The sequence below is a fragment of the Amblyomma americanum genome, chromosome 4 (assembly GCF_052857255.1).
Source record: "Amblyomma americanum isolate KBUSLIRL-KWMA chromosome 4, ASM5285725v1, whole genome shotgun sequence".
Taxonomy (NCBI): Eukaryota; Metazoa; Arthropoda; class Arachnida; order Ixodida; family Ixodidae; genus Amblyomma; species Amblyomma americanum.
The window spans coordinates 112,519,367-112,538,793 of NC_135500.1; the positions used below are offsets into that span (position 1 = coordinate 112,519,367).

The 19,427-nt window shown below is 48.6% G+C and overlaps 1 long non-coding RNA gene across 20 annotated transcripts in view; it reads left to right on the forward strand.

The window, feature by feature from the left end:
* Positions 1-19,427, forward strand: part of LOC144128217 (uncharacterized) — a 159,863-nt gene that overhangs the window by 70,739 nt on the left and 69,697 nt on the right. For 3 of the 20 annotated variants that reach the window (XR_013313737.1, XR_013313728.1, XR_013313735.1), the window contains exons 3-4: positions 677-928; positions 4,932-4,984. The exons of 3 other annotated variants lie outside the window; for them this stretch is intronic. This is a non-coding gene — a long non-coding RNA (uncharacterized LOC144128217). Of the gene's footprint in view, positions 1-676; positions 929-4,931; positions 4,985-13,277; positions 14,086-19,427 lie in introns of those variants that run through there. 14 more of the 20 variants (XR_013313743.1, XR_013313732.1, XR_013313744.1 and 11 more) reach the window with 9 other exon arrangements.

Here is a 19,427-nt window from a genome sequence, read left to right on the forward strand (position 1 = left end):
AGCTTTCTGTTTAATCTGAAAAAAATTGAAGGCGCTATGTGAAGGCTTACGACTACCGACCAGTGCTGATGCGCTGAAAGAGTAATGGCGCTTAGTGTTCGGTTCGTGATAGTCTTCAATCCTTGCTACAAAAGCAAACAATAGAGATCACTGGGGCTACCCTCATTGGAAGAATGCGAAAGCGTCGACGCCTCCACGACACTTGTCGCCTTTCAAATTTGGCGCCATGGTTGTTTTCCCGTTCACTTGATTGATTGGTTATCGATGAACTCTCATTATACCCTGGTTTCCTCCCGGCAATCATTTTGTGTTTAGGAAATTGGGTGCCACGCTTCGTTTCCGCCCACTCAATCTATACCCGTGAAATCTATTTACCCGTCCATTGCCTTTTGCTTCTCATTAATTACCTAATTTACTCTAATTATTCATTCATTTTTCTATCTCCTTTTATATCTTGAACGCTTACAAATTCTTTTGAACTGTTTATCTCAATTTATTAAACATTTTTCTGCTTTTTACACGTCCATTTTCCTTTTACGGTCCACTCAATATATCGACGTCCATGCTATTTCGAAGTTTTTTTTTACATTTTTGGCGCTAATTAGCTACCTGCTCTCTCTATCGACTTAGTTCTTTTTTTTTACATCATCCTCACATCACCTTCTTTCGATTACAGCCACTTGTGTGACGCTACCTTTCCTGAGGACCTCAACACTGCTGGGGACATCCTTTGTGACACGACCCCATCGACATAGCCTAGAAATGCTTTCGCATTATTAAAGATGCAGGGAAAACCAAGGCTAGGAGAAGAAAGTGAAAATGTGAAAACAGAACGGTGTCTAGAGATGCCATACGCACGACTAAGCCACGATGGGGTACCTATAAGCTTTTTTTATAACAAGGATGCAGGGAAACAGAAAATCAATTGGTGATTCCACTTCTATCATTTGCTCTTACCGCATTTGCTTGTCAGTAAATTTATTGCAATCTTTAATGTTTAATTGCTAGTCACTAAGAACTAATTTATTGATTAGTTTAATTATTTAAGCCAAATATGTTTAGGTAAAGATTATGGATGAATTTCTCTATTATTTCAATTGTTTGTTTATTTCTAGAGGAATTACTTGTATTTCACCACTTTCGTGAAAAACGTGCAGGAATTAGGAAAATATTTTTCCTTATTCTTTAGTTCTTAATTGTACTTAGCAATTCGTGCATTTCAACTTTCCATTCAATCATTCTTAATCATCTCAATTTATAAATACACTTACTGGGTGACCGGCAGTTCATGAGGACACGCTCTGTCCACAGCCTGTGGTGACACACCTTGTCCACGCTACTCGTGAGGCAAGAAATACTTTAGCATTAAAACAAAAGGCACTGAGCCTGACTCTTAAGAAAAGTAAAGACTCTGTTTGCAGCCATGACATGTTAAAGGGGCCATGACATGGTCGTTTTTTATATTGCAGTTTTGTGCTTCAGTAACTAACACAAGAGCTTATGATTCAGTTTCCGAAATTTGGCTGCCCTGGACGCGCTCTATATTCCAAAAAGTGCGACCGAAATTGAGAACGGGAAACTCCTCCCATCGCCAACGACCGCCATATTGAATGCTATCGTGACGTCAACAAGGCATACACGGAGCAACGTCGTCTGCTGTCGTTGCTGCAATGTGCGCAGCGAGGTCTCTTGTCCCCTGTACTTCCGGGCCACCGAAGTAGCAGTCGTTCTCCATATGTGAATGACTGGTGCCGCAAAAGCGTTAATAAGAGTAACACAGTTATTTTTCGGTATAGGCATAGGGTCCAGTTACACTAGGCCGATGGGACGGCGATCGGCGGTCGGTTGGCTGGTCGGTATGCAAATGCCATCGCTGACGCACCGGTCTGTCACGCTAGACTGACGACGACACCAGCACGACCAACGACCCCGTATCGCAGTAGTGTAAAGAGTGAACTTAGTGGGAACTGGCAGATTGTGGTAGGAGACTAGTAGGTATGACATTCTATAAACTTAAGAACTTTAAAACTTATTGGACCTGATCATGCTAGCCACGGCGATGTGCGTGCACCAGCGAAGATGTGCTTTCATTCGGTGCCTGCCCATAGAACCGATCGGCGAGGCTAGCCACACGGGAAGAAAGCGCCGCACGAAGGTGCCGCTCGTTGCTCGCCGCCGTCGCCTGGGCTTGTGCAGCCGAGCGAAAGCTTCACGCCCGGTGAATACACGGCCCGAAAAACGGCGCTTGTACACCTTATTCTTATCGAAAAACGCTAAACGTGTGGCTGCATTTAATAGCTTCACACTTTCTTACCAATCAGCGGAAAATTCCTGCCAGATGCTTGAATTTCGGCCGACGGGGGACCGCCGGCCTCTTTCGTGATGATGCCTAGCGAGTACGCAGGATTCGTGTGTGCGATTTCGGCGATTGCAGAGAGCGAATTCGCAAGTGTTAGCGCCTGAAAATAGCTGTCGAGCGTAGCTTTGGCCACAGTGCATTCAAAGCGAGGACTGCCTACATCGCAGGGCGCGAGTACAATAAGGAGGAAGTGTCGGTATGTGACCCGGTCTGCAGAGCATGTGCCGAAGGCAGCCGGCAGCAGCCGTCGGCGTCGGCTGTGGACCACAAATCTGGTCGTTTTCAATAATTCAAGTAATGTCCGAACGTATTTTAGCTAACGCTTTAAAATCAGATTCTGATGACATAAGAGGTGGCAGATACAGTTATCAGGAAGCGCCGATCCTACGCGAAGCGTTTCCCAAGCAGGCGATATAGCATCAGCGGCGCTTATTGCAGTGTTATCACAGTGTGTGAATGAGTAAAACTACAATTTGTGAGCAATACTACGTAATATTTAAGATAAGGAGAGCCCAGCTTGGGTTTTATGCCAAGCAAACGAGCAGTACTGTCTGAGCACAGCTATGTAAACAACCCCAGTGCGCGGCTGTTGTTGTCGTGATCGTCGCATTCCTAGGCCACAATTTGCACGCAGAATAAACGCTCATTGATGTACTATTATTTTCAAACACTCATTTAGACGGCGGCGACTATTCATCGGTGCGGGCAGTGAAAGCATTCGAGTCGCGTAGGGCTTTACAAACGGCTTGGTTCCTGCAAAAGGGTTCTACGAGCCGATGGGAATGTATGTCCGACTTACAAATGCACACATGCAGCGGGGAAGTCGTCTCATTCGGCACTTTTCTCTGCTCCTTTCGTGCCTCCAGGTTAGTGTAGTGCCGCCTTGTGATAATTTGAGTTTAATTATCGAGCCAATGAATAGCGGACAAGAACTTTGTAGCCAGCTAGAAAAAAAAAACGCCGCGGCTTTCAGGGTGGACATCGGCAAAGGCATGCACGGCACGTGCCGTTTTTCACATACGGGAGCACTTGACTGCAAAAAAGAAACCACACTAATAACATAAAAATAACATGTTTGTGAGCATAAATAATAAAGAAGGGGTCCATCGATTTCTGTTTCCTCAACAATCGGAACAGGGCGCCACGAGCAAGTTCGCTTTTCTTAAGGATCACTCAGGTCGCGTCGTAAGCAGACAGCTTCCGAAAAGAAAACACTGAAAATGCATTTTATTTCTATAAGCTAAATAAAGAGTTTTCGAGCTAACGCCGTCTACGGTGTGCATGCAATCACCTCAAAAGCGTGCCGCAGACGACGCGGGGCGGGTATGCCCCTCTGACGTCAGCGATCAGAGGTTGCCAGACCAGCAAGTAGTTCGCAGAAGAAACGGAAAAAATTCGTTTTAAAAATATTTACTGCACATAACTAACTGAAACTTGGAAAAATTTTAATTTAATAAGTTGATAATTAAATGCGATAAGCAGGGTATGCGTGAAAATAGGCTGTCATGGCCCCTTTAAAATGTGGAGACTATCGTAATATAACCCGCAAGTGACCTAGGGGAAGTTTTTCACTATAAACGCACATGCTCATTTTAATGCCCGGTTACCATTCTTTTTCTCATGAGTGTATATTCCTAACCTGGTCAGTAGGTGGAACTTACTAGGGACGTTTTTTTATTTCCACTTAAATAAATCGAACCACGTTCAAGAATAGAGAAACCGCTAAAATATGTGCTTATGCGCTATCGCTACAGTAAATATCACACAATGGCATGTCGTATGGGTTGTATGTCTGTTGTGCGTCGGGGGAAGTTAAAGGTGCAGCGCCATCGACATCCAGAATAGTGCAATAACGCGTCGGAACAATGGAGCACTCGCTGAGTTCCGCGCACCTACTAAATAGTGCCGCTGGGCAGTAAATCCATAGAATAAGTAAAATATCGTACGCCTTAAGAAGCCTGCCCGAATACCTGGAACAAGGGAACTGGGTACGCTTTTTGTAGCCAGTTTCTCGCGTAACTGCTAGCTCTTAGTTATTGCTTATCAACAGTATGTGAGCCAGTATTGAGGACGTTATCTTGTGTACAAAATCACGGTTCTCTGCTTTAAAGTATGTGAGGACACTAAGTTTGTGCTGACGTTTGCAAATAAAAATGTCTGCATAAAAACTATGACAATCGCTGATTTGTTTTAAGGGGAGACGGAATGACGCCATTTTATTATTCAGATTTAAGAACTTGAGGTTTCTTAAACGTCGGCTCTAGCTGAACATGAATTCCCAGTTAGATGAAATGCAGAAAGTTCATTTGGACTTTCACTTTTCGCTGCACTGCCCACCTATAAGAAAAGAAGCTGGTGAATGTGGAGTGAAGCTGCACAGCCAGTAGCCGAGAGATGCGGCCCATTTTCATGGAAACTTGACCGTTAAACTGGTCTCAGAGCCAACTTAGAATGTGCTACACGGATATTCCAATGCATTCGATACTTACATCAACGCTCCTCGGAAAGATAACACTTCTGTGTTTAAATATCTCGGTAACGCGTTTCAACGGCATTAATTTTCGGTTCCCAGACCACTTTGCGCTAAATGAGGCGTGGACCTGGAAGTGACAAGATCTTGGGTAGGTAAGTGAGCGCCGACAAGCCTATCTGTATTTTGTACCAGGTCCTATCAGGGAGGGCGACAACACGAGGGTCCTTCTGTTGTCTGAGACGAAGTTGGTGTCATAGCTGTCTAATCTAAAGCCATGAATGATGGGCTCATCCGAGCCTGGTGCAAAAAATAAGCGACAAGCTTCACATGAGGAGAGTTTTATAAGGTTAGGCATCTACAATGAAGCGATAGCTGATGTGGGTGCAGCTGATAAATGTCAGAACCAACCACATCCAGCCGAAAGCACGCATAGTTTGAACCATGCCTGCGGTTCGCCAAATACCGATCGTCATGTTTAAGCAGTTAGCGCCGACTTTAAATCTTTTAGCGTGCTCCTCCAGAACTGCGCCCGCCGTCGTAATAGCATCGAAAACCACAGCAATGCCGATTAGGTCCGTTTTTATTGGAAAATGGTTTCGTGAGGAGCTTTTTTAACGGGTTAAATGCCCTGAGAATTTAAGCATGGAAAAAGCTACTTAGGCCCAAAAGGCGGGCTGTGACGGAGGGTTCTTAATTAGTTTCTACGTCCCGGGGTAGCTACAACTCATCTTCAAACGCAGAGTTTACCCGCAAAGTTTGCGTATTTCTCGTGGCGTGTGTTCAATATAACGCGCAATGTAATTTGGCCTTCTGTTCACGGAAAATGTAAAAGCACAAAGGTTACGTCCGCAGCTTGAGCCACACAATCACTCAGCCTATTTCCGCGACATTCAATAATATTGCATGCTTCATTCGTTCAGTAAACAACCGAAAGGGCATGAAGAAATTGAATTTCAGGCCTAAGAATCTCGCACCCAAAGAGAAACGATGCCATTAAACTCGGTAATGACAGCCTACAGATCCGCTGTCACGTAGCCTTTCTCGGCAGCCTTTCCCGAAACATTTACAATGAGTGTGCTACTGTGCACATTTTTTTGCCCGGCGTATTCAGGATAACAATGAGACACGGCAGTTCGCTATCCAAGTGATTAAACCCGACCTGCTTGTGAACGACCATTCACCACCAAAAGCCACTTATTGTATTTCCACCAATCGATACCTGCGCTGTGTTCGTTGTCCAATCTAAGGCCACCTTCAAACTCAGCATGCGATAGCAAAGGCTTCCGCTTTGCCACTAAACAGTTCGATTCAGAAGGATGCCGATTTTGAAGTGGGCTAATAAGGCAGCGTGTTCGCTTTTCACCTGGAACCATGTGTCTCGCCTTTCTAGCATGCCGATGACTTCGCTTATGAACGCCCCTTGAAATATGTACTGGCTTTCTTACGCGTTTGCCGCTTGCGACAAAAGGGATCGCAGAATCAAGCGTGAATCCGCGCGTTGTTCTCAATCCGCTCACAAAACATCTGTAAACATCTTTTTTCCTTTCTTCGTTCATTCTCTTTGGACACAAAAAAACAAAGCCTCATTTTGAAGCCCGGGTACTTAAGGAAGCCGTAGTTAATCATGACTCGTAAAGAAGCAGCATTCACCACATTTACTATACATTTGTTCGTGCGTGAGAGCCTCTCTCGCTATGGTGAAAAGCTACGACTTTTCAGAGAAAGCTCAGTGTGCGACGCGCAGCTCTCAAATAAAAAAGGACTTTCTTGTCGCTTTTTTTTTCTTACGTTCTTCTCAAGTCGACTTACGGGTTAGCCTCTTACAGAACTTTTGCCACTGCTCGTGAGTTGCAGGTGAACCCTGAACAGGATAGCGAGGTTAGAATTTTCGGGACAAAAATTACTAGCCACGTCTGCGCATTATTGCTTGATCTAAATGTCTGCGGATACTTGCAGGTGCGGGACTGGCCACTGGCATAACGTTGGGGTCTTGTGAAACCCACGAGTGCAACCAGGACTTTTCTATCAAGATGGCATTTTTTCCTAATGGTGCTTAAGATATTTCAACAATATTTGTCTACGATACTCTGGCTGCTCTTCCACCCCCTTCGCTATTGTAATCTTTTGAGACACCATCATCTTTCTTTTCATCTTCGCGTACAACACTGAGCAAAACAGGACTTTAAACGTTATGTTTTTCAAGCTTTCGAATCGCAGAACACACAAAATCATGCCCGATGCCATGCTGCGCATCCCGGCGTGCGGCCAGTGTGGGGTCGTCGGGCATCGCGCTGATACCTGTCCAAACCTGCGATCGAACACCTGTGGACTCTGCGGATTCCAAGCTCCGCTAGTGGAGGGGATGCGGGCTCCTCACAACTGTGTTCCCCGGTGTTCTCTGTGCGGTGGCTCACATGCCACCAACTCTCGTGACTGTGCAGCAAAATTCCGCACACCCAAGACGAAAAAGAAAAAAACAGCGTCCAAGAAGAAAAGCCGCCATCTTGGGCCTCCCGGCGATCAGCATGGCCAGGAAATCTCCAACACCGAGAACCCACCTACCGAAGGTGCTGCAAAACAACCATCCAAGCTGTCTCCACCACACGGCGGACTGGCGAAACAGTCGACAGAAACGCGCGGTGATACCAGGGCCTGGGTCAACGCAGTCAAAAATGGCCACCAGGTGATCGGTTCGGGTGGGGCTGCTTCTCTCTCCCCCTTTCCACTCCCTTTCCAAGGGCGCATAGCGCCGAGCAAGATCAAATAGCAGCACTCAGGGCCCAAAATGAGATGCCGCTAAAGAAAATTAACGAATTGGAATCTAAAATCAACCAGTCTTCTTCTCCCTCCTCGCCTCCCGCGGCTGAGGTAATGGAGAGTGAGCTCGTGGTACCGAAGGCGGTAACAAGTTTGGAGGCCGCATTCGAGGCCCGCCTCGGGGCCACGGAGGCCCGATTCGCCGCTATAGAAATTCAAATTTCAATGATGGTAAACGCCATCTCCAAATTACAAGAGACAATCCCCGCGATGATTGCCCAACAAATTGCGAATTCCTTGCGCTCCTCGCGCAGGCCCGGCGATCCCTAACCCGGCCGCCCTCACAAAACTTCTAGACGCACCCCCGAGGTAGCCGACGACGACAACTGCTCACTCTCTGGTATGGAGGATACCCCCCTTCCTGCGAGTGTTGGCTCTGGAGCAGTGTCAGCACAACCCCTCCTCAATCTAAATGACCATGGCGAGCAGCTCTAAGATCAGGCGCTCCCCAAGAACCAATTCGGCCACCCCCGTCCAAATTGTCCAGTGGAACTGTCGGGGCTTCCGTTTTCGCGCAAAGAGGGCGGATCTCCGACCTTACCTTTCAACTTTCGATTCTCTTCCCGCGGTGGTTGCCCTCCAGGAGCCAGGGAGTGGCGTCACCCTCACAAATTACATCCCCTTTCAGCAGGACCCCTCTTCCTGCGTCTGCGTGCATAAAAATTATACGGCTAATCTAGTTGACTTGGAACTTTACACAGAATATTCCTATGCGATGGTAACACTTCTTCCGCTTAAGAAACAAGATGCACCACTCCACGTACTCAACATATACTGTTCCCCCAAACTCAAAAATGTAACGTTCGCAGCACTCTTTAGCCGCGCTCTAAAGGATGCGGGCAGGGACCCCCTGGTGATTGTGGGCGATTTCAATGCCCACAGTACACTATGGGGATACGTGCGTGAAGAGAAGCGGGGACGCAAGCTAGCGGAACTCGCGTCCTCGCTGGGCCTGACTCTTCACACTGACCCTGCATATCCAACACGGCTGGGTAATTCCGTGACCCGGGATACTTGTCCGGATCTCACCTTTACCAAAAACATTGTACACGCAGAATGGATCAACACAGAGGAAACCCTCGGTAGTGACCACTGCCTTATCAATACCACCGTAAGGACTAAACCATTGGCAAGACCACACGCACAAGCTCGGCTTCCAGACTGGAATAAGTTCTGGCAAAACTACATCAATTCGGCGTTTATCCACGAACAAGGCTACCACGCGTGGGCACAAGGATTGGTTACACACCTTCGTTCGGTGGAAACACATATTCAGCTCTCGGAGGCTACTCCGGAGGTAGACAACCACCTTCTGCACATCTGGGAGGCGCGGCACAGCCTCGTCCGCAGATGGCGCCGCCAAAAACGTAACAGAAAGCTCAAAATTCGTATCGCCGAGCTCACCCAGCGAGCGGCAGAGTACACGGCCCAACTCGCCGACTCGAACTGGGTAGACCGCTGCAACACGGCGGCCAGACAAATGTCGAGCCGGAGCACGTGGCGCCTTTTCCGCGCCCTAATTGACCCGACTCAAACCCGCGCCGAGACACAAAAACATCTCCAACGAGCTATTCATAGCTTCGATGGAAATACATCAAAATTAGCATGCAAACTGCGCGACCAGTACCTTTGCACTAAGCAGGACCCCGGAGGACCCGCGTTCTTGTATGCAGGTTCAGAGAACGCGAATCTGGATCAACCGTTCCGGTTGCATGACCTCAAGGCGGCCCTAGCTAAAATGAAACGAGGAACGGCACCGGGCAGGGACAAGATAACTGTGAAAATGCTTGCTAATCTTCCCGATCCCGCCTACGAAACCCTCCTCGCTTTCATCAACTCGATCTGGCTTGGTGAGGCACCTCTACCAATTGAATGGAAGAACGCCCTGGTAACTTTCATTCCGAAAGCCGGCAAAGCCATAAACGCAGACAACCTCCGCCCCATCTCCCTCACGTCTTGCGCGGGAAAGCTGATGGAGACCATGGTGCGGGATAGGCTGCCTGGGTTTCTGGAAAATGAACATACATTCGCAGACACCATGTTCGGTTTCCACCCGCAGAGGTCCGCTCAAGATGTTCTGCTTCAACTCGACCGAGAAATTCTCAACCCTGTCGAATATCCCTTCAACGATAAGGCAGTACTCGCCCTTGACTTGAAGGGGGCTTTCGACAATGTCACACACGAAATCATCCTGCAACATCTCTCCCAAATGAACTGTGGACATAACACGTTTCAGTACATCAAGCAATTTCTCTCGGATCGACGAAGTTTCATCCGAATACAAGACGAAGAACACGGCCCATATAAACTGGGAACGAGAGGAACCCCACAGGGTGCGGTCCTCTCGCCATCACTTTTCAATCTGGCCATGATGAAACTCCCGGCTCAGCTGGCGAAGGTCGAAGGCATTCGGCACGCGCAGTACGCCGACGACATAACCATCTGGGCCAAACACGGATCGGTTGGAGACATTGAGGCCAACCTGCAGCAAGCGGCGGAGATCGTGGACGCTTACGCCCGCCGCTGCGGCCTTCAGTGCTCACCGTCCAAATCCGAATTTGTGCACATTCGCCCGTCGCTTCAGTGCGCCACCAAAATGGAACTATCTCTGGCCAGCGGCCCGATACCCGAACACGATGAGATTAGAGTACTTGGTCTCCTTATCCACAAACATCGACGGGCTGATACCACACTAGCAAAACTGCGCAAGGTGGGGGACCAGGTGGGCCGGATGGTCCGCCGGGTTTCCAACAAACGCGGGGGGTTACGGTGCAGAGACGCTTTGCGGCTGGCGCATGCATTCGTGACCAGTCGAGTCCTCTACTCGACTCCTTACCTCCACCTGCGCAAGTTTGATGAGAACGCCCTCGAAGTGATTCTCAGAAAGATATACAAGCGTGCCCTCGAAATCCCGATCACCACATCCAACCAGCGTCTCATGGGCCTGGGGATGGTTAACACATTCGCGGAGCTCCGGGAGGCGCACTTGACAAATCAATACACAAGGCTTTCAAAAATGCCGTCGGGTCGCCGCCTATTAGCCCGACTACACATCCACCACCCAACACTTACGGAAGAGCGCGTACGCATTCCTGAAATCTGGAGATACGCCCTGCACGTACGCCCTCTTCCGGCCAACATGACACGTGACGACCACAGTGGCAAGCTCCTTGCGCGGGCGGAGGCACTGGCCCGTCACTATGGGAACAAACTTGGCATCTTCTACGTGGACTCCTCAGGCCCTCACCATGGGGGGTGGTACACGGCCGCAGTCGTCCACCAAAAAATCGTGGTGAATGGCCTAACGTTCCGAGCTCAAGACATAACACATGCGGAAGAAGTTGCCATCGCGTTAGCCGCCGCAGACCAGGAGTCGCGAGTGATCGTCACCGACTCGAGAGGGGCCTGCAGAAATATTAAACAGGGGTACATTCCTCTCTTTGCGCATCGCATCCTCCAAAACAGTAACTACCTCGGGGCTCCCGCGTCTCGAACGATTGTATGGGCTCCAGCTCATATGGGCCTCGAAGGCAATGAAACGGCAGACGCCGCCGCCCGCGCGCTCACTCTCCGGGCAACGCCTTCAGACCCTTTGGATACGGATCCCGAACCCAATCCGGCCCTCACTTTTCGAGAAATTACTGAATTATTCCAATTCGGCCATGCAATTTATCACAAGCCTTGTAAGGGCCTCACAAAGGTGAAGGAACGCACACTCCTCCGCCTTTACACCAAAACGCTGCTGTGCCCGGCAGTTTTAAAACACTTTGATCTTGCCTGTACAGGAGAATGCCTACACTGTGCGGAGAAGTCTTCGGACATCTTTCACATGGTGTGGGCATGCCAGTCAACCCCGAGCCTCGCCCCCAAACCCAACCCCACCCGGGAGGACTGGGAGGCAGCCCTGCTCGGCTGCTCGGACCTAGCAAGCCAGAAGGCCTTGGTCCACCGAGCTCGAGTCGCGGCGGTCGCCAATGGGCTCCTGTAATGAGGAGCCCACCTAGAGATTGCGAGAGGTTGCTCCGGCTACCTCAAGCTTCCTCCCTGAAATAAAGTTTTTCACACACACACAATGCGAAGAATCATAGAAGAATCCTATATATTGATCCTGATGTTGTTTGGAGTGTAGTAAAATTTTATTTGTCACGTTGGAATACCCAGCACGGTTGAGATCTTAGCTCCTCAAGGTAGTTGAGATTCAAGGGCACATGTCGTTAAGCGGGCTTCGGAGACTGTTGCCATGGAAGGTGGGACTGTGCCTTAACCCCAGAGACCTAGTTTGCCCGAGTAAAATTTCGTTCAGGTAATAAAAAATACTGGGTCTCTTAAATAGTATCATCCGGTTAGCTTCCTATAGGATGCCTACCGGGATTCCTGCTTGATCTTTTTTTTTGCTATACACCAGCCGCGATAGCACGACAGCTTTTGCGTTCGCTGCTGATCCCAAGGTTGCGGCTGCGTTGCGGCTGCGTGCCAGCCGCAGACGCTTTGTTTCAATGAAGCTGAAAAACAAGAGCCGCCGTGTTCCACGTACTGTCAGCTGGATTGAACAAGCTCCAGGTGGCATAGAGTTATGCGGAGCCTTTCACTACGCGTTCCTCATAGCCCATGTGACGCTACAGATCATTAAATTACACTATGTACATTATACTTTTTATTTTTTACAATACCGGCGCTGCTATAAATATATCAGACGTCGTTCATGGCAAGTGGCCAGTGTCGTTCATATGAATCATTGTGGTCAGCAATGCATACATCTTAGAGTGCCTGCTTTTATTCCCGTTGCCGAGTAACTTTGCAGTGCTGGCGGTGCAGGTATCCCACATGTTCCATTTAGCGGCTTGTTAGCTGCGAACAGAAGTCATCTTAGGAAAGGCGCACGCCAAGAGAAAGCGTAGAAAAAATGTCTTTTTTAGATCTCAAAAGATAATGCAATGCAAGATGCTGCAATGCAAAAGCCGTAACGCAGTGTAGGGAGGCTCATAAATGGGTGGAGCTACCATCTATTATCAGCGTGATCTCGTGGCGGCTCGACGCACCTAAGCCTTCGTAAGCTTTTGTTCGAGATCAGCAGAAGTGGCCGTTGTTCATCCTATAGCCGCAAATATTAAGATACCACAACAACAGGTCTTGTTCTCATCCTTAAGGCATCGTACGAAAACTCCGACAGCTTGTTTTGTCGGGACCCTTAATTTTTATACTACACGGTGAAAGTGTTTGTCATGTATTCTACCATTCTCTTATAACTTTCCTTAAATGCCACCCTTCATTCAGGAATAAGCGTTAAACCGGAGAATTACTCATAAGTGAAAAATATAACCTTTAAAAAATTTATTTTACACTGATACCACTATGGGTCTCATGTGTTGTTACTGCTGTGCTTCCTCACATTTATGACGAGTTTAGTGCCTGCGAAATAAAAATATACGTTTTGATGAAAACCGTTGCAAATATCCGGTGAACACTTTACGACACCGTACTCTTTTCAGAAATTTTTGGTCCCATCTAATCTCTCAACCTCGCCTCTTTTCAAGGAGCTCAATCCTTAGGCGGGCGCATTCTCAAAAGCAACACATTAAATAATTATATGAAAAGATGACAAATTATTAATATGACATTTATTTTCAGATCGACAAGCCGTACTGATCGATCGCCACACATCAGCAACTGAAGGAGATAAGACGTCGGGACGTCATATTAGCCAAGCGACAAAAACTCGATTAAAGCAACTGCCAGAGCCATGCAAATTCATCACTGCAGAGGCATTTACGCTGCATTCCGCGGTACTTGACGAACTTGCGCGCTTTTCGTCAATTTTCGGCACGCATCTGCGCTAAAAAAAGGTAATATTCCTGGTGCGCAAAATCCGTCGACATCAGAACGGAAGAGGACATGTTGAAGGCGATCATTTTGAGAAAAAATTTATTTAAAGTTCGCTTAATAGTATATTTCATAGGCTTGGACATTCGCTTGCGAATATAAAAAAAAATAACTACCCAAGTTTATGAATAATTCTGTGTCAATACGCCACTTTTGATATAATTAACGGGTTTCTCGGCTACCGCTTTCAAAAATTTGCAAAAATAGGCTTCTAGGGCTAAAAATATAGCTAAAAATAAAAATTCGTTTCTGGCTATTGGCTAACGCTTACGCCGTTACGTCCTGCTGAGCCTCTTCAGCGCAAGCTCCCATCGCTGAGTTCACCTGTCGTTAGAGAAGGGCTCCCAGAGCAAGATCGCCAAGTACTCGTGATCCTCAGGACGGTGGTCAACGCCATTCGCCCTCTGATACAGGCCCTGCAATCGTCAACCGCCCGAAGCGTCTTACTGGTGCTGGACTCTGTGGTTCCAGCACTACAAGATCTTTAAAACAGAATGGCTGTCCAGCTTTTCACGTTACGTGAGGAAGTCAGGTGCGCAGCGGTCTTCCAGTGGAACTCAAGAGGCCTAAAGTCGCGAATCGCGTTTTCGGCAATATGTTTTGAAAAACCACTTCCCGATATTAGTCATCTGAGAACCCAACTTATGCCAAGCAATCAGACATTCCGGGTACGAGCCCTTCTTTGCTCCGACATGCGGGGAGCGCAGCGAAGTTTTTGGTCTACATCCGCAACGACATAACGTACGTTTGCTGTCCAGTTCAACCCCACAATGACAATCAGTACGTGTGTTTCACAGTCAAAAAATGATCCATAGAGTACGCACTGATTGCGGCGTATGTGTCCCCCTGCTCTCAATTATACTTAGAGAGGTTGAAGACAATTATGGAGGCAGCGCGGGCTCCTTGGATTATTAGCGGAGATTTCAACGCCCACCACAAACTGTGGGCAAGTCCCATAATCGACGCCAGAGGGTGGAATCTAGCCTTATTTGCTTCAGAAAATGAACTTTACGTAATGAATGACGGCAGACCGATATACCTGCGAGGCAGTACATAGAGCAGTTGCCTAGACCTGACGCTAGTTTCGCGGCCTCTGCGCCGGCGTGTCCAGTGGGTTTGTGATGTGGAGACCCACGGGAGTGACCACATACCCACCTACCTCAAGATTCCAGGTCTTGGGGCGTCCGGCCCAGCTAACCAAGCGCACATCGATTGGACGGCATTTAAAACTCGAATGGAAGAGGCGTGCAAAGAAGCCCTCCCTTCCAATTTGGAGGACATTATAGCAACAGCAAGGAAGTCTACTAGAGGCTTCCTCACGTCAACAAGAATGCGCACCGAATTTGATATCTAATTAGACCCCCTACGTGCTATTCGTCGGTGTGCAGAAAGACGCTACAGACGGATCAAATGCGTAAGGGACCTCAGAGGGGCGCTTCGTTTGCAGAGGAAAATCAAGCGACGAATGGACACGCTGGCGGAACAGCGCTGGAAGTCCTTCTGCCAATCTCTTGATACTCAAAAGCCCATGTCCCTCATTTGGCGGACAGTACGGGAGCTTCGAACGCTTCCACAGCAAAGACAGCCTTTCTATGCGTTGGCTCTACATCAAAACCGTCATCAGATTGCAGTTGAAACTGACTTCTGCAGGACCATCGTGGGCGCAGTGACTACCTCGGGTTCCCAGCGTGTTCCTCCTGCATCACGGGATTCAGCGATGGATGTTGTCTTTACTCGTTTGGAACTTGATGCTGCCCTTGCAAAAAGTAAGCGTTCGTCTGCACCAGGTCCAGACGGCATTACATATGCTGCGCTGCGCCACCTTGGCCACGATGCGCGTAGAGAGCCACTCAGCCTTTACAACCACTCGTGGAAAGACAGAGTTGTTCCTTCCCAGTGGAAATCCAGTCGCATGATACCATTACTAAACTCAGGGTAACCCCGCTCGACCTGTCATCATACAGGCCAATAGCTATGGCCAGTTGTGTCGGAAAAGTCATGGAAAGAATGCTTCTGGCACGTCTTGAGTGGCACCTTGAGCACAATAACGTGTATCCTAATGCCATGGCGGGTTTCCGACGGGGTCGCTCCTCTATAGACAACGTCCTTGATCTCGTGTCCACAGTACAGACAGAAACGCCAGAAGCGCATGTGCGCGGCACTTTTTCTTGATATCATAGCTGCATAAGATAACGTGACACATGACGCCATCCATGATGCGCTAGAGGCTGTTGGAATCAGTGGACGGATGTATAGATGTATGCAAAGCTATCTGACCAAAAGGACAATTTTTATTATGTGTGAAGATGGCTCCACAGCCTTGCATTACACCTACCGGGGCGTGCCTCAGGGCCACGGAGCAAGACTGTATAGGAGGTGAAACTCCCGTCGGCGCGAGCGACCGCAGGCGACCAGATAAAGTCTCAAATTAGGCCGACGGGGCCGTATGCAGTGGCGGCGCCATGCGGCGTCTCGTAGAAACCGCAGCGAGAAAAAAAAATGCAGCGCCCGGGCAGGCGGCTCTGGCGCGCTGTCCGGCGGCGCGCGCTCAAAGCAGACGACAAGCAGACGACACGGGTGTTTGCTTCAGCGGGCACGCCATGACGTTGTATTTCTGCGCCCTTAAGTGAAACAGCAACAGTTCTTGTCGGTGTCTGTTCGAGTGACGTAATACTAACAGCGCTGCTACGCGCAGTGAGGCCTCCTTCGGAATTTGCTCGACTAAGATGGGACGCAAGTTACAGATTGCAAAAGCGGTTACAAGTGTTGCAGGGAGAAAGTGAGCAAGGTGAGAAGTTATAGACGCTTGTTGGCTTCTCGGCTGACGTGTAGTCAAAAAAGCTTCACGGTACGACGCCAGCGTTCTCCTCCAGCATACGAATCTTAGCGTGGTCACTTGCTCGACGAACGCGAACGCATGTTTGCCTTCTACGAATGCCAGCAGCGCTTAACCCATCCAATCAAAGTCATCGCGTGGGTGTCAAACAAAAGCCCTGCGTACAACCAGAAGCTACAGATCATGTTATAGCAGTCATGGAAAATAACGCGTTTTATTTTTTACTGTGCTCAAATGGTTGAAGCGTAGCACCAGTTGCTCTTCGAGCTACCAGCGGAAAAGAAGCGCGCGAGAGTGCCCTGAATAGAAGTCAGGCGCGCGCGGCCGAACCAGAGCAACACGCTCGACCGGTTGCCTTGGCAACCGAAACGGCAGCAGTTTCTTTGCAGGCCGCCAGGCGCCGCCAGCATGATAGTGGCGCCGCGGGCTTGTGACCTTTTCTGGTCGCTGATGACAGCGGAGTTTCCACTCCTATATAGTCTTCCTCCTTGTCTAGGGCGGAGTGCTCAGTCCTACTTTGTTTAATCTAGCACTTATAAGACTCCAGCAGTACCTACCTAATACCCTCCATATCTCTATGTATGCCGATGACTTCTGCATCTGGGCCTCCTCTGTGACGCGTATCCAGGTGCGAGCAGGACTTCAGAGGGCAGCAACCGTAACCTCCGCCTATCTCCGAGAGCGAGGTCTGAGCGTGTCAGCCGAGAAGTGCGCTATAGTGGCATTTACGCGCAAAAGTATGACTCGTTATCTGCTAACTATTGACGGCCATGTCATTGCCTATCGTGCATCTCATCGTTTTTTTAGGAATTGTTATAGATCGGATATATATCTTAAAGGCCGCATCGCAGCATCGTAAAGAAAAAGCTAATCTCTATCACACACCTGCTCAGATCGCCTGCTCAGATCAAATCATGGGGCTTGTCGATTCTATCAATGCTGCAACTCTACAGAGCACTCTTTTGGGATTTTTGCGGTATAGTTCACCAGTGCTTTCAAGCCCATGCAAGACGAATTTGCGTGCCCTGCAAGCTATACAAGGTCAGGCACTTCGCACATGCCTGGGTCTCCCTCGCAGCGCATCAACAGTTGCTACCATCGCAGTCGCCCAGGACTACACACTCTCGACGTATAAAACCCTTGACACCCTGCGGATCCACATACGGCATCTAACAATGATTCCCCAGCACCAACTTGTGTCAGTGGCGGATCAAAGACCACACGCTGCGTTTTCAAAGGTTATAGCAGCCCTCCAGTCGTCCATCCCATCGCAGTTCACCCCGGCACCACGGCCTTCCTCGGCGCTGCGGTGTCTGCGGGAGCCATGCGTGTGCCTTACAATTCCGGGCATAATAAACAAATCGAACTTATCGATACCGGCCATTAAACAGTTGACACTCTACCTATTCCACGCCACATATAGTGACCGCACTCATGTGCCTACAGATGGTTCATTCTCAGGCACAATTTCAACCTACGCCGTGGTCATTCCTGCGAGACAGACCAGTATTATCCAGAATACTTCGCATCGGACAACCTCCACCGGGTCAGAATTGGCCGCTCTTGTGCGGCTGTGCAGTAAATCGGTGCACAAACACCCTACAAATGGGCTGTGTTCTGTGACTCAAAAGCAGCCCTACAGTGTCTTAATTCTGTTTTACGCCATGGCGACAACGACCAACTCGTAGCTGAATTAAGACATCTCCAACACCAGGCGCAGGAAGAGGGTCATGACATCGTCTTCCAATGGATACCGGGACACTCTGGCATTGTTGGAAACGACGCAGCTAACGCTGCAGCTCGAGCGTCTCACGGCAGCGCCAACATTGTCCAGATACCGTTGACAAGAGCCGACGCAGCAAGACAACAGTGAATGCTTGGCCGAAGAGAGCGTTTAGCGTCATGATCTTGTACTGGCTACTCCACATGCCGTCTGCACCGCCTAGACCCCTTACTTCAACTCAGTCCTCCGTCCGGCCTCTCTCTTTGTGATGCTACGCTGTTGTGTCGCCTGTAGATGGGAGTGGCGTTCACAAATGCCTACTCCCACTTAATCGCGATGGCAGACTCTCCTGCCTGTGAGATCTGTGGGTGCGACGAAACTATAGAACACCTTGTTTGTAACTGCCCTCAGTATCAGTGTCAGCGTGAACTCCTGGCTGCAACACTCCGCCATTTAGATCCTCGGCCCCTTACTGAAGCCAAGGTTCTGGGTCCTTGGAGTAAGCCTTCATCGCAGAGGACAGCTTTCAAGGCACTTTTCAAGTTCTTGAAGGACTCAGGACTGAGTGCAAGGTTGTGGACTATCAGTGTGTGCCCTGTGTACCCTGCAAGTAATGGCCAACGGACATGTGGAAAAGTGATAATCTCTCTCTGTTCTCTCCCCTTTCTATCTCTCCCTCTGTTCCCCTTCCCACGTGTAGGGTAGCATACCGGGCGCTGCTAGTTAGCCTCCCTGCCTTTCCGTTTGTCTTTCTTTCTCTCTCTTTCTCTCTCTCTCGTTTCTGGCTAAGTGCCAGTTCAGAAGTAAAGCGATGCCGCATCCCTTTAGTCCTTATTTGAAAATGTCTGCATGTAAAACTTGATGGTGGCGAAAAGTTGCCCAAATAAGCTTAAAATCGCTTGCCCTTTAGTGCATTTTCTGATGGTAATTTGCATTTTCTGCCGCTCCGGGGTGGATTTTTCAGTCACAATATGAATATTGATTGATTCCTTCGAGAAATTTGTACCCGGCAATAAAAATGTTTCAATGCCCAAGAGAGTTTTTCAAGGTTGCTGCGGGGAGGTTATTTTACAATCATTTAGTTCTTAATGAGAAAATTGTCATGGCTTTCATTACATGAACTTTGTTTTCTCTGCTCTCCTCGGTATTTTTCTTGAACATGCTGCCCAATGGGAACTTTTGAACAAGAGCCGAAGCAAGAGTATGCAAAAATTCATTATACAGCACATGATACAATTTTCTGTAATTAGAGTAAACATTACAGAAACACAGCACAGTTGCACATTTCCGACGCTCAGGGGGTGAGGATGGAAGAAAAAAAAATCCACTGTGCTGATGT